Raw genomic sequence first — 14,061 nt, forward strand, 5'->3', positions numbered from 1 at the left:
GTTTCTGATGGTAATTTTCGGTCAGGCAGCCCGTAATTATTCCTTGTGCTGTAACTGCTGAGCCTGCATGGCTCAGCAGTTACAGCACAAGAAGAAATACAACCCACAGCAGCTGAAGTGGAAAGAGACTAGGTCATGATATCCAGAATAGAGGACGAGTGGAGGAAGGCCCTAACAGAATTCACCACTCTGCAGCTGGTAGTTTCGGTTGACTAAAATACCCTGACGCAATCCGTGGGTCTTGATTTCTCTAGACCAAATTCCATCCTAATATCATTGCTGAGTTCTTCGGTGATCTGGAGTAGTTGCTGAAGGTGCTTCTCGGTTCCCGCGTAGAGCTTGTTGTCATCCATGTACATCAGGTGTACAGGTTCTTCCTTCAATTTTTGAGGTTATATCCGTACTTACTACTGTTCAGCATGATAGATAGCGGGTTAAGTGTTAGACAGAACCACAATGGGCTCGGGGCATCTCCCTGTAAGATTCCTCTCTTGATGGGGATTGACCTGGTTGTGATGTTTTCGAAATTAATGATGGTACTCCAAATTGCATTCGTTTCTGCTAGGAAGTTTGTCACTATCGGATTGACTTTGTAGATGTTCAGCGCCTCTATTAGCCAGCTATGAGGCACGGAGTCCAAGGCCTTGCGGTAATCGATGTAGGCTGTGTACATGTTGCGGCGCTTCATGTAAGCTTGCTCCATAACCATGGTATCTATGGTTAATTGCTCCTTGCATCCGTTGCTCACCCGGCTGCATCCTTTCTGCTGTTCGGCCATTATGTTCTGGCTCTCCTAGCGATCTGATATCTTCCTGGTTATGCATCTGGTCAGGATCTTGTACATTGTTGGGAGTCAGGTGATTGGCCTATATTTCGCCGGTTTCTTGTATCTTCGTCTTTAAGCTTCAGATATGTGATTCCTTGAGTGGCAAACTTTTGATTATCTATGGGTGCCTTATCATTCGAGTGAACTGCTCTGCCAGTTGCTTGTGTGTGTGTGTGTGTGCAAGTAAGCTTCTCGTACCAGTATTTGTGGACGTTATCTATTCCTGATGTTCGCCAGTTGTGAGAGTTCTTGATCGTCTGTTTTAGTTCTTCCCGAATCTCCCACCCTCTCATTTCTTGTATGTCCTTGGTTTCTTGCGTTCTAGTTCTATCCAGGGGGCTCGGCTGTTATATTTTATTTCCCTGCTCCATATGTTTCCCCAGAACTCCTCAATCGTCTTCTGCTCGGGTGGTCCATGCCCTTCTTTCCCATCTTCTCTGAGACTCCTGTAGAAGCCTTTGGTCCTCATCGAAGATTCTGTTGTATATTTTCCTCCGGGAGCTCTCTTTGTGTCAGCGTAGTCTCTTGCTGAGTGCAATGAAGTTCTGCTTAAATGTGTCCAAGTACTCTGCTATTCTCTGATTTTTTTGTCTCATGTCTGCTGTCTCGCTTGAGGATGCACTCCACTTTTCCAATTAATTTCTTACACCTATTGGCCCGTTGGTACTGGGTCAGTTGGCCTACCTTGACTCTTAATTCTTCTAACTTCTGCTGAGGTCTTCTTTCGCAAGCTGGCAGTTCTTCTTTTTTCGGTTCTTCTGTTGCTGGTTTCTCGTTTCTCTTCCATTGATTCTCGTGGCTGCTACCGCAGCACAATACACGGCTGTGTGGATGCCTCTTGTGTTGCACATTGCTGTGGAGATAATGCAGTATTATGTGCCGATTGAGGTGGTCTGTGACTCTCAACAAGGTTCTATTCGGCCTCTGCTTCGGTATCACGTGAGTCTTTTGTGGGGTCCATTCCTTTGAATTCTGTTAGGGTCTTCCTCCATTCGTCCTCTATTCTGGATACCATGACCTAATCTCTTTCCACTTCAGCTGCTGTGGGTTGTATTTCTTCTTGCTCTTCCTCTCTGGTGATATGTTCTTCCTCCTCCTCCTCCTTTGGTTTCGTATTCTTTATCCTTTGTAGTTGATCGCTCACGTCCTGCTTGATTTTTTCGAAGGTTGCAGGAGCTATCAGGTTCTTCGTGACGATGGTCCTTCTTTGGTCCGTTGATTGCTGTTTGGTGACCTGAATATCCGGGTATCGTTCCAACCACTTGGTATGTAGTCGCGACCTGTACATTGTCATATCAGTCTCTAGCCTGGTTATTTCACAGTATGCTCGCATGATGTACGTATTCATTTCAATGCTTCACTTCATGCATTGGCGTTTTCTTCCTTCCTGGGTGGTCACTAGCGCAATTGTGCAGGAAGCACTTCCAGTTGGTGGGGCTGGATGGTCTTGTCCTCTTGTGGTAGCCTTACGGGGGAAAGCGCCAATTACTCCACTGTCTTCCTCGGGAGACTCTCTTCAACTTTTCGAACCGACCCCTGTGCCTAAGGCCTGAACGCGAGTGATTTTATCCTGCGCCACACTCGATGCAGTATGAATAATATTTCTCTGCGACATCATCCATCTATGGAAGTGGACTGCTTTAGCTTCGGTTTATGTCCAGTGGTTTTTTATTTTTTTTTAGTTCTTGCGAGTGACACCAGATGGTTACACTATCTGCCTCAGCCGTAACTGCGACCTTGGGTAAGGTAAGTCCAATGGAGTAACTTTCGCGATGTTTTATTATTATTATTATTATTATTAGCAGCAGCCCTATGGTGCAAGGAAGCCTGAGACTTATGCTGTACCAGCTAAAAAAATTTCTGAATTACGTAGAGAGAGAGAGAGAGAGAGAGAGAGAGAATCAGAAGACAGCATAGAAAAGAAGTTATACCTAAAAAAAAAGGATTGAAAAACTATTAGATAAATAATAAGAAAATAATGTGAACAAAAAAAAAAAAAAAAAAAAGAAATAAAAATACAAATGAAAAACAATAAATAGTAGACACAGTAAATAAAGCTACAGTGTTTATTATAGGTGTATAGGCATCCTGCAATTAGCGATCAAAGATATATGTTTTCCACCTTATAAAACAGCAGCAACTGGATGTCAATATGTACATACCCAAAGGAAAGAGGAAAAGAATAGTAGTCAAGGAAACTGATGTGTTATTTGATTAAGAATAAGCTGTTTAGCAGAAATTTTTTATGGTTGATAACACTGATGGCTTTATTAAATTAAAGGAAATAGATTTTCAATCAATTTACGATAGAATTTTCTAAATTCGTTAATTATTATTATTATTATTAGCCATATGGTGCAAGGAAGCCTGAGGCTTATGCTGCACCAGCCATAAAAAATTCCCGAGTAACCCTGAGAGAGAGAGAGAGAGAGAGAGGAATCATCAAGAAAGAGAAGAATGATGATGTCCAGCTCGGGACCCTGGGTGTGCCAAGCCCATACTCACCAGATGTGAGCCCCTGGGGTTAATCACCAGATTGTAATTATTGCAAATGGTAGCGATTCTAAGACACTGCAAAAAGATAATGCTGGAGTGGACATTTTTAGATTTATTAGACAATGAAATAATTATAGTAGTTATTAAAGTAATGTGTTTTGTATAACTCACACAATAAAATAGAAATAGCTTAATCCATAGGTACTCACGTCATTTATCCGTATGTTAACACATGGAATTGTAATAAGATAAAAGCATTAAAATGTGATTAATTAAAATGAAAATTAGAATGGAAGTGTTACATCACATTAGTAATCTAAGAAGTGCACACCCCATTCACACAGTGAATGAAACTAAAATTTTAAATCTTGAAACTATCCGAGAGTCAAAACGACAGACTTTCGAAATGATCATCAGTCGGCTAAAATGTAAGCAGATATAGAGCTTTTAGAGCAGCGGTTTTCAACCGGGGTGCCGCAACAGCATTCCAGGGGTGCTACGTAATTTGGGTTTAAGTTACTTAAACTTATTATTATTTTTTAAATTTATATGTTTATTTCATTATAAAAAGGTGTACAGTATCGTTATAATTTTGCGATGATCTATAATTGATGTTTACTTAGTACCTCTATATAAAGAATAAAATTATATACTGTATATATATATAATTTGTATTACGATATTATGAACTGTAATTTTTATAATTATAAAAGGGCCGCCGTAGCCTAGTGGTCAGGCGCGCGGGTGCATAAGTACACGTGCCTTGAGTGACCGGGGTTCAAGCCCGTGACTGCTGAATACGGTGCTGTTTCTTGTATTCTGTGTATCTTGTAAACTCCTCTGATCGTTTGGTCGTCCCGGAGTATAAACAGAAAATTTATTTATATACAGTATATATATATATATTATACAGGGAGAGAATCGGATCCAACAGGCAGAAAATTGAGTAGGGGTGCCGCAAAATAAAATAAATTACTTAGGGATGCCGTTATTAAAAAAAGGTTGAAAACCACTGTTTTAAAGGAATCGTGAGTCCCATGATGCCTTGCTTAAACACACTGGAATTTGATTAAGCGCGATCTGAGCGCGACTCCAATTTGGAAAAAGGCTAGCGGGTAATTTTGTGTTTAATATTTCCCGTGAAGTATTATGGCGGAACCATTCTATTGCCAGCGTTTCGTATTGAAGTAATCTATAATTAGATTTTAATTTAATTTCAGTGATAGCAGAATCAGCTAAAGGATTATGATTGTGGACCTGTAAATGTTGTGCAAGCTCGGTACTTCATTGGTTGGTTCTGAAACTATTATAGTGATAGTACGCTAGTGTATTCGCCGTTTTTGATGAACCATATTTTGTAGTGGTGCTGTCTGTGTAGCAAGCATCACCACAGGGTTGACATTTAATAAGGTATACTATATTATTAGTGTCCCGTGTTTGAAAAATATATGTTTCTTTATAGTTGCTGAAGGAAGCACCTAATTTATTGTAAGAGGAGAAATTGATATATGTACCTGCGAATACTTTGCGAAGCTGTCTAGCGAACTGGCTGTGGTATGGGAGTGTGGTCCGGGTGCCTTGTATGTAATTCCTGCAAATGTTACTTTCCACCTCTGATATTCCGAATTAACTGTATGAGATATTTTCTGGCCGTAAACATTGTAATTTAGTAGCTAAATCATCTGGTGAATAACTGTTTTTAATAGCTTTATATTATTAGTACAGTATTATAGTAGTAGTAGTGGCATGTGATGCAAGAAAGCTAGTGTAAGAGCTTGCAGCATCAGCCAAAAAAAAAAAAAAAAAATCACACCATTTTGTCCAAATGCCTGTCCAGTTCCTCCTTAAATTTATTCAACCTATCAACTTCCACGACAGATGGAAGTTTGTTCCAGCAATTAACCACCCGCTGGCTAAAAGCAAATTTCCGCACATCTATTCTACATCTGTCCTTTCTTAATTTGAATTTATGCCCCCTTAGGTTCGTAATCTGAACAAGTGGAAGGATCCCATCAGAATTCAGCGTGCTCAACCCATTCAAGGCCTTAAACACCTCAATCAGATCACCGCGCAGGTGCCTAGTTACCAGCCACTGCAATTTGCAGAAATTAAGCCTCTCTTGGTAAGAGGATCCCTTCATTCCCCTCACCAATCTTGTTGTCCTTCTCTGTACACGCTCAAGTAAATCTACATCCTTCCTAAAATGAGACCTCCAGACCTGTACACAGTACTCAAGGCGTGGCCTGACCATTTTCCCTGCTAGCAAAATTCCTATATATCATTGACAAAACCCCATGATCTGCCCTTGCAGCCTGTCTGCATTGTCAGAAAATTTCATATCTGACTGCACAATTACTCCCAGGTCTTTTTCATTTTCTACCACCTTAAGTGCAAAAAAAAAAAAAAAATAAAAATATCAAATTATTATTTTAGGGTTACCCGTAATTAAATACATTAATCCGTATTTGTGTCTGTAAATTGCGTATGTTCTATGGTTGATTTGCCTGTTTTGCTGGACGAAAAAACCCCAGTTACTGGGGAGAAAAACCTTGCTATCTACGCCTGAGACAAACTAACTCAGCCACGGAGTGAAAAAAGCCCATTAAAGTTCCTCGCGTCATCGACGGGATTCGAACCCAGGCCTTTTCCACCCGGTGTGGGGAGGACGGTGACGATACCACTGTGCTACCCGCGCAGACCTACCTTAAGTGCAGTACCGCACAGTTGGTACGTTTCTCTGGGGTTACTTCTACCCATATGCAGTACTTTGCATTTGTCAAGGTTAAACTTCAGTTGCCGCTTCTTAGCCCATCTGCCCAAATTATCTAGATCCTGTTGCAGTAGCAGCACACTGCCATTACTGTCATTAACAACCCTGCCAACCTTTGTATCATTAACCCCGGGGACTCACATCTGGTGAGTATGGGCTTGGCAAACCCAGGGTCCTGAGCTGGATATCATCATTCTTCTCTTTTTTGGTGATGCCTGCCTCTCTCTCTCTCTCTCACACACACACACACACACACACACGGGGTAACTCGGGAATTTTTTTTTTTTTTTTTGGCTGGTGCAGCAATAAGCCTCAGGCTTCCTTGTACCATATTGCTAATAATAATAACAATAATCTGCAAACTTCGACATTAAGCCTCATATACCTTCATCATTGATAAATATACAAAACAGCAGTGGACCCAACACCGAACCCTGTGGGACACCACTAATAACATTAGTCCACGAAGAGCAGCACCCATTGATTACCACCCTCTGCCTTCTCCCACTTAACCATCCTTTTATCCATTGTAGCAACCCACCCTTAATACCATTCTGCTCCAATTTGTACAATAGTCTTCCATGCGCAACAGTGTCAAAAGCTTTCCTGAAATCCAAATATATGATATAAAAATTATTTTTTGCATCCAGTTCCTTTGTAACCACATCATAATATCCTATCAAATTTGTCAGACAAGACTTTCCCTTAACAAACCCATGCTGTGTCTGAATTATTGCTGCAGTCTTGTCTAGATGATATTGCAATGCACCTTTAACCAGTGACTGCATTATTTTACCTGGAACAGAAGTTAAACTAACTGGTCCGTAATTACTCGTGTAACCGTTCGATCTCACTTTGTGAATTCGTTATACATTTGCATATATCCAGTCGGTGGGAACCTCCCCTGAGTCCAAGGATGCTCTCATAATTATGGCTAAGGGTTTGCTTAGTTGCTTTGCCGCCTCCTTTAATATAACTGGATAGATCCGATCCACCCCAGGTGCTTTTCTTATGTTTAACTTCAACAATTTCTCCTTCACTTTGCTCTCAGTTATTACAAAATCATTACATTTTCATTACATACAAAATCATTACATACAAAATCATTAAGTATCCTGCTACAATTTGATAACCTTCTGTCATTTTCAAACCTTAATAATTCCTCATGTGTGAATGTAGATGCAAAATGCTCATTCAGTTTGTTTGCTATCTGAGCAGGATCATCAACAGTCGAACCATCGATGTCAAGTGGACCAATCAGATTCATCCCCTTCCTTTTAGAGTTTATATAAGTAAAGAAATCCTTGCTGTTTTTCTTAGCATCTTTTGCCAAGAATTTCTCGTAATCTGCCTTCGCCTGCCTAACCGTCTTTGCGACCTCATTACAGACTAGCTTATATCTGCCATAGGCTTCTGAGTCGCTTGATAATTTATATGCATCCCACGCATTTTTTTTCTCTGTTACGAGTCTCATTAGTTCATTACATAACCATTTAGGCCTAAACCTTGAACAATATTTCTTAATAGGTATGAAACTTTTAGTAGTTTCCACGATTAATTCCTTCCCACTTAGAATTTACTGTTGGTAACATCGGCAGTTGATCCCACTGTACAGAATTTAAAAACTGTCTGAGTCCACTTTACTCGCCTTTACGGAAGCAAAACCCCTTTCCTTTACCCCTGATGGTAATTAAATCTTTAAGTAAATCTCACATCAGTACACTGTGATCACTGCCACCTAGTGGTTCCTTTATCTGCAAATTCGTAATACACGAATGATCATTGCTGATAACCAGATCAAGAGTATTACTCTCTCTCGTTGCCTCTTGAACATGCTGCTGCAGAAAACAATCATCCAATAAATCCACAAAAGTCTGACTAGTGTGTGAGTGACCAACCCACAAGTTCCAGTCAATATCTGGGAAGTTAAAATCCCCCATTATAAGACATTCTGATTTACTAGCCCACTCTATTTCTCTGTACAACTGTTGATTGTACTCAATTGTTGCTCTTATATTATTTCTCCCTGATTGAGGGTTCCACCTCGCGACTGGTATTGCTACCAAGTACACAGGGCGGTTGTTGTTATGTCTAGTGTTACTGTTGGTTGAGGAACTCTGGCTATCCTACAGGTGTTGCTGCTAAGCTGTTATGTAGGGTCTTTGGCACCATACAGTGGTTGACACGATGATCGCGATGGTTGTTACTTGTTGCACGAGTCACATATCTTTGATCTTTTGTCTTAGGTTCGGTACTTCCTGATTTTTTTCACCACGGGTTTTCTGCAGTTTTGGGTATTGCTATGTCAATCAGATAGGTAGCCTTTTCCTTCTTGTCCACAAGGGTTATGTCCGGTCTGTTGTGCGGGATTGTCGTATCCGTTATTATGGTGGGGTCCCAGTACAGTTTGTGGGTTGGGGTTTCTGGTACTGCCTGGGGTTCACACTTGTAGTTCGGTACACTTTTTTCGATCAACTGGTATTTCCTTGCTGGCTTCCGATATATTATCCTGGCTACCTGGTCGTGTTTATGAGTGTAGTCAGTCTGGGTGATCACCTTGCATCCCGTGGTGACGTATTGAATCATTTCTGAGGCCAGGTGGCATCGTCGACATGTGTCCAAGCTCCTTGGCAATGTATTTTCTATAATTTCTGGTGTTGATTACCTGGTCTTGGATGGTGAGCATGAATTCTTCAGTCTGTTGTATTCAAAGCATTGGAAGCAGTTTTATCTATGTGATCTTGATGGAGATCATTGTAGTGTCTTCCATAGAGTGTCTTCTCTGCCCATCTTTCTAGCTTCATTTGTGCTTCCTGGTTGGGAGAGCACTCCTCGCTTAGGTTGAGTGGGGTATACCGCTTGTGTATCTTCCTTCTGGCCTGATGGAGTGCTGCTGTGTGTTTCTGGAAGTAATCTTTCAGGTTAACAATGCTGTTTTCTGTTGCTCGATGAGGTCTATCAGGCCCCTTCCTCCTTTCCGAGCAATTCTCAATGTCTTCGCGGCTGACTTAAAGTGGTGTTGGCGACTCTTGGTCATCATTGTCCTTTCTAATGATATCCTCCAGCTCGGTGTTGGTCCAATCTATGATCCCGAAGGAGTATGTTAGCATTGGGACCACATAAGTGTTTAAGGCTGTGTGTTCCCTCCATTCAGCTTTGCTTTCAGCAGGCTTCTGAGTCTCTGTTGCATGATGAGGTCTATCAGGCCTCTTCTTTCCGAGCAATTGTCACTCTCCACGGCTGACTTCGAGTGGTGTTGGCGGCTCTTGGGTATCATTGTCTGTCTTTCTCATGATATCCTATTATCTCTTATTATTATTATTATCCATATGCTGTAAGGAAGCCTGAGGCTTGTGCTGCACTAGCCAAAAAAAAAAAAAAATTACCGAGTTACCCTGTGTGTGTGTGTGTGAGAGAGTGAGAGAGAGTGAGAATGTCAGAAGTAGGAGTCACCAAGAAAAAGAAGGAAGATGATATCCAACCCAGGACCCTGTTTGGTTATGTAGTACGGACTTTTTTTGTTATATGAATGGTGGGAGTGAAAATGTAAAAATTTCCATGTATGTGTTTTCTATATCTTAGCCCTGAGCCTTTATCTTATTTATATATTGTTAAATTTAAGAAATTAATGCTATTGTCTTTCACTAATTCAATTGTGTATTTTAATCTATTAGGTACCAAATTGAATTTAATTTACAGGTTATCAATATAGTCTTATTGCAAATTAGTAGTACGTTGTCTGTGTATCATATAAACAATTTAATTCCGGGAGGTAATAGTTGAAGTATTTGGCGTTCTATTGCAGCTAGATAAATCTCAGAAAGAGGGGCTGAGATCCCTAGCCTCATAGGGAGTTCGTAAATCTATTCATAAATTTCATTTTTAAATCGGAAGTGCCGCGGTTTGATTAAGACCGAAACCAACTCTAAGATGCTATTAATGCTGAGGGTAGTATAACTTGAAAGTGTGTTAATATTGTTAGAAGATCGCGTAATTTTTGTAATGTATAATCTATATCCACGTTACTGCAAAGAGAAACAATGTCGTAGGACGCAAGTATGTCCAATACTGCGATGGTGTTTATACGCTCAAATACTTGGTTGTTGTTATACACCCTGAATTCGGAAAATTTCATTAGTGGTGATATTATTTTTACCAAAAACGACGATAAATTTGCAAAAGCGGATTTATTGAATGAAACGATGGATCGTAATGGATACCCTGTTTTGTGTAGTTTTATGATACCAAACACCCCAGGGGCACACATCTGGTGAGTATGAGCTTGGCACACCCAGGATCCCGAGCTGGATATCATCATTCTTCTCTTTCTTGGTGATTCCCTTCTACTTTTTGACTCTTTCTATCTCAGGGTAACTCGGGGAATTTTTTTTTTTTTTTTTTGGCTGGTGCAGCATAAGCCTTAGGCTTCTTTGCACCATATGGCTAATAATAATAATAATGTGTGGTAAAATATTATTTGGAATGCCAATATTTTTTAGTATGCGTAAGTTTATCTCTCTACTGGCTCTAAGTCTTCTGAGAATGGTGTCTAGTTGGTTCTTCAACCTCGAACTTGTGTGTGTTTTGTCTATTTTACCTGTTTCGCTATCTGAAAGAACCTGTCGGATTTTTTTCAGTGTACGTGCTTTTGTCTAGAATTACAATAGTGTCCCCTTTGTCAGCTTTTTGGATAACAATATTTATGTTTCTCGGAGTTTTTGTAAATTTGTTAATTGCTGTACACCTATGTTAGACGGTGTTGTTATGCGCGAATTTATGATAGCGTTTGTCTCGTATTCGGTATTTATCGGGGTGGTTTTCTAATTTTGACTGTAATTCGACTATGCTGTTTTTAATAAGGTATTGATTATTATTAACTGCATAGTTAAAGCCATACTCAAGGCAGGACATTCAGCAGAAGATAGCGGTTCCGATGAGAGGTTGATGACCGAAGACTGTTGTGTGAGCGTGTTCCATTTTTTAGTATGCCTTTCTATTATTAAATTTTGTGCGGTGTTAATACGTGTATTATTGAAATTAGTGAATTCAGACCATGCTACGAATGACATTTTTCTTTTAAGCTAAAACTTCATAAAAATAACTCCAGGGGCTCACATTTTGTGAGTATGGGCTTGGCACACATACCCAGGATCCTAAGCTGGATATCATCATTTTTTTCTTTCTCGGTGATTCCCTTCTACTTTTTTCTCAGGGTAACCTGGAAATTTTTTTGGCTGGTGCAGCATAAGACCCAGGCTTCCCTGCAGTATATGGTTAATAATAATAAATGTATTTGTGTAGAAGCCTATATTTTTTACGAAATTTATTCCCCAGCTCATGTTTCATAATTACAAGTGAGATTTGGTGTGTAATATATGGATATTACTTACAAATATCTTTGGTGCAAACGCGAGCGAAGTGTGTCATTTTCTGACGAAATATTTTGAGGATTTTGGAATATTCATATTTCTTATTGATCGTGTCGGCATCCATCTGAGAATCAGAATAGAAATGAGGGTATTGGCGGGACATCTGCGGTGTCGCAATTATCGTTGAAGTATTTTAGTGATTTTGACAATGGGATAATTATAGTAATTCTTAAAGTACCGTGTTTTGTATAACGCATTCAATAAAACAGCAAAAGCTTAATCCACCAGTACTCACCTCGTTTATCCGTATGTTAATCACCACATTGTAGTTATTGCAAATGGTGGAGATTCTAAGACACTGCAAAAAGATAATGTTGGAGTGGACATTTTGAGATATATTAATTGCCAGTGGGTAAAATTAATAACGTTGAAATTAAATGCATTCCGTTTATTATAAATGTCAATAACTGTAGACCCATTCACATGTATGTTCAAGTCCAGGCTGTAAAGTTCAGTTGAATAACGATTCTTGTGTGCATAAGAGACTACATTCACTGGAAAATTAGGATAGTCCAACACGCATATATCATCAACGTATCTGAAAAATGTGACATCATTCGGAAAAGAACGTTCATACCAATAGAGGTAAAGATTAGCTATGATACAGGTCTGCCCATAGATTTGGTTTGGTGATACACGTATTTAGTATTTCCATCAAAGACAAAGTTATTAAAGATACATAATTTGACCAAATCATTCTAGTAGGAGGTATCGCATTTCAATATATTTTTGTATTCCTGATAAATGTTTTGAAGAACATTAGATTATCTACGTTTATACTCGTGAGTGAATTGTTGAAGTCGAATGTTTGAATTACAGTAATATGACAGGTTTTTAGCTTTTCTAAAACCGGTAGATTATTGAAATTGATATTATTCTTAGGAATAATGTTTACAATAGGTTTTAGAACTGGTTCAAGGGCCTTATCAGGAACTTGGGCATAGCTTTTTCTTTTCCTTCATCTTTCTCACTTTTTACTTACTTTTCTTATCCCCACAATCCTTATTTACTTCTCTCATCTTTACAACTTTATTTACTTACTTATTAGGTCCTTTCTGACTATCAGTTGCCTTTGTCCATAAATAATTCCGTTTTCTCCCTCTTGCTATATATATATATATATATATATATATATAGCAAGATGTGAAATTCCTAGGTGATGCATTTTCTTTGAACACTAGTGTATAAATATATATATACACTAGTGTTCAAAGAAAATGCATCACCTAGGAATTTCACATTTCTAACCGTTTTTTCGCGATGGTATGATACATTATTGACTAGCATCACAAATAGAATAAGAAATATAAACAAATTTTTATTAATAGTTAAGGCAAAGCTAAGTAATATTTGACAGGTGCTCTCAAAGTATCCCAAAATTATACAATAATTTTGGTAAACATTACCAGAAGCCCCCCAATTTGCTTCAGTTTATCATTTTAAGTGGAAAACAAAATGAAAAGTTTACCAGGTAAACCAATATTTAGTTGAACCGCCTCTCGTCCCGATAACAGCAGCACACTGTTGAGTCATTGACAAGTCAATGACAGGTACTATATCTATACTTTACTCTGCTTCCGTTCGCCTTCTTTAGCTTATGCTACTATTGCTTCTTGTTACTTTTAGCGTATGCTACTAATACTAATGCTACCTATACGATACATAATATACCACATATGTATATGTTTAACAAAGGATGGATTTCTTTCTATATAATTCTACATTATACTATGTATTATTATCTTTTTTGTAAATTAGCTATCCGTCGGGCTAAGAGTCATCTAGCCAGCTAACTACTCAATTGGGATATATTAATTTTAGTTAACCGTAATATATTTTGGTTTTGTTATCTAATACTACATTACCTTCATTTGGTATCGCTATCATATACTAGCTAACTATATTCTGGACAACGTTATGCTGGACGATGACTACAGAAACGGATAGCCTGTTAATTATGGTTGATACATTGAGAGGGTTAGCCCTCGAAAAAGTCCCTATATACCTATAATTAACATAATTTTATTTTATAATATAATTTTGATATGTAAGGTTTTCCTTATGTTATATTGCATATATATTTTTTCCAGGTTGCCGTAGGCGCTTACATAGGTTTTTATGATTCTTGGGCTGTTATATCGTACCGGTTTGTTTCTTGGTATACACTATAAACTGCTAAATTTTGATTATAACTACACCATTAGACTCTACCACTATAACTAACATCTTAAATAATAACAACAACAAAAAAAAAGTATTTCACTTTATATGTCCTCTGTCAGATTTGCTCACAATGTAAATGGCTGTTTTCTAAACATTACAACTTACAAAATTGGTTGCTTCTTGAAAGACTACCTCTTTGTATTCATGCGAAGAAATATTTAATTGCTTTTTATTGTTCCCTTTCCGGGTTCCAGACCTGAAATCCCGTTTCAGGAAGAAATAATTAAGTGTTCAATGTTCAGTCCTCCAGAAAATTATATTCAGTGCTCGAGATTTTGAATAACTATCAATTTATAGAATAGAATAGTTAGCTCTTT

This window comes from Mastigoproctus giganteus, chromosome 5, assembly GCF_048544385.1.
Source record: "Mastigoproctus giganteus isolate SK-2022 chromosome 5, ASM4854438v1, whole genome shotgun sequence".
Lineage (NCBI taxonomy): Eukaryota > Metazoa > Arthropoda > Arachnida > Uropygi > Thelyphonidae > Mastigoproctus > Mastigoproctus giganteus.